Source organism: Cajanus cajan, chromosome 1 (assembly GCF_000230855.2).
Source record: "Cajanus cajan strain Asha chromosome 1, NIPB_CcT2T_4, whole genome shotgun sequence".
Lineage (NCBI taxonomy): Eukaryota > Viridiplantae > Streptophyta > Magnoliopsida > Fabales > Fabaceae > Cajanus > Cajanus cajan.
This window is the reverse complement of record NC_138517.1, coordinates 34,597,664-34,600,199: the sequence shown is the minus strand read 5'-3', so window position 1 is coordinate 34,600,199 and position 2,536 is coordinate 34,597,664.

The following is a 2,536-nucleotide window of genomic DNA, read 5'->3' as shown; positions in this document are numbered from 1 at the left end:
TCATATTTTCCTGTTGAGGAAGTACGTTCATGATGCGAGTCATGTTGTAGAAATGGATGAAGTTCAGGTTAAGGAGAACCTGACTTATAAGAAGAAACTTGTAGTTGTTGTTGATTTTAAGTTAAAAGAGTTGAGAGGCAAGTCGATTGGCTTGGTGAAGATTTTGTGGGATGTAGCTACTAGTCAATAGTATCATTTCCTATTCCCAAGCAAGTCTACTTTCGTGGACGAAAATTCTTCTTGTTAGGGAGGTTATGAGACCCGTAAAACTTTCCCCCCTTTCATTTTCTTTTTTTCTCATTCCCTTTTCTTGGCTAAGCCATGTTGTTGGTGGTTGAGCTAGTTAGAAGCAAGGAAAGTAGCAAGGTTGTTGGAGACTTCAACCCGAAGCATTTTTATTTTCTTCTTCTTCATTCCCGTAGGCTAAAAGCTTGGATTTTCAATCTAATACGAGGTAATGGAAGCTAGAACTCAAATTTTTGTACATTTTGGGTTGCATGTAGTTGGATCATTATTTTGGATGTGATTTGGGAGCTGAGTAATTGAGTTAGGTAGGTTGCATGTTGTTTGAGGTTGTGGTATTCTTGAATGAGTTGGGTAAAAATGGGTGATCATCAAGTTTGATGCATGCATGTCAAAATTTCTATGGTTTTTGGGTTGCTTGCACGAGTGTAGTAGTAATCATAGGTGTAAATCATGTTTAAAAGGAAGGTTGGTGAAGAGAAGGTAAGAATCGAAGGTGAAGTCCATGAAAAATGCAAAAACTTTTGAGACCTGCAGCCATGGCCGTGGTTCATGGCCATGGACATGGGGTAAAAGTGAAGTGGTTGAGATCTATAGCCATGGCCATGGGGAAAAACGGAAGTGGTTGAGACATGCAGCCATGGTCATGGTTCATAGCCATAGCCACGGAGTAAAAATTGTAGTGGCAAAGACCTACAGTCATGGTCGTGGTTTATGGCCATAGCCATAGCCATTGGGTAAAAATGTAGTGTAGTAAATATTCTTATTATACTATTTTAGTATACATTTCAATAGTGTGTTGTGTTGTTCCGTAGTGTGACTGCTAAGGCGAGTCGTTACATAAGAAACCTTTGCACAACCAATAAGTCACCACTACATGATGCTTCCTCACTAGAACTAAGGCTTGCATCTTCTTCACTTAAGGATGATGAAGATGAAGTGTTTTCCTTACTTAGGATTGCATTACCCTTAATGATCATTGTTTTCGTTGTGGGGTATTGGGAAGCTATGTGTCCTCTTCCTAAGAACTTAAAGCACTTAATGGAACTAGTCCTAGTTACATTGGAAGATTTTTCTTTTTGTTTTTCTAGTGTTCTTTCCTTTGAATAAGAGGAGTGACCCTCCTTCTTGAAGTCCTTCTTAGGGTATGAGGTAGATTCTTTCCTAAGGCTACGCTTCCTTCTAAGTTGTTGTTCTACCCTCACACAAAGTTGAACCAATTCATTAAGGTCTTTATAGGGTAATAGTTCAATATTGTGTCTAATTTCTAAGTTAAGACCACTTTGGAACCTTACAATGGTGGTCCTTTCCTCTTCCCTAATTCCAGCTCTCATCATGAGAAACTCCATATGTTGCCTATATTCTTCTACACTTTGATTTCTTTGTTGGAGTCTTTAGGGCTTGTCTATTAACTCTCTCTCATAATAGGGAGGAATGTGCATTCTCTTTAAGGCACTTTTAAGCTCATTCCAATATTGAATTGGAGGTTCATGATGAATTATTCTTTCCCTTTCAAGGGAAGTCCACCCGTACATGGTATACCGTTGAAAGCTAAGGGTATCCATTGGAACTCTTCTCTCTTCACTCACATTGTGGTAAGTGAAAAGTTGTTCCACCTTCATCTCCTAATCCACATAATCCTCAACATTATTCTTTCCATGAAAGGGAGGAAGGTCAACTCTAGGTTCCTTATGAGAGTTATGCCTAGGCCTATGTTGCATAGCGGGTCTTTGATAGTAGTTATCATCATGGTGACTAATATAAAACCATTCACTTGAGGTTGAGTGAGTGTGTAAATGATGACTTTTGGGATGTGAACCTCTTTCCACATGTTTGCACACAAGTCAAGTAAATGTGTGTGCACGAACCCCTAGTTGGAAAAGAAGTCTTCTAAACAAACTTGGAACGTTCATAATTACAATTAGAAACTAAACTAACAAAAAAAACAAGTAAAGAAAGCAAGTTAAAGCATATACTAGTCGAATGCCCTAGGGTGGAAGTCTAAGTGACACTTAGATCCCTTTAGAACACTTCCACAAGTACTAAACGTTCTAAGAAAGCAAGTAAACTAGACGAGTCCTAGTGGAAGCCCAAATGACACTTAAAGCCCTTTAGGACACTTCCACAAGTACTAACGGATACTAGGTTTAGATTAGAAAACTTAGGAGTGGTGGGAGAACACAATGTTTCCCAAGTCACCACTAGTAAGTCCATACAATTTTAAAGCAAAGAATATAAAAGGTCCAGCAACCAAATGACCCTCAAATGAAACACAAATGAAAAGAAAATCCAA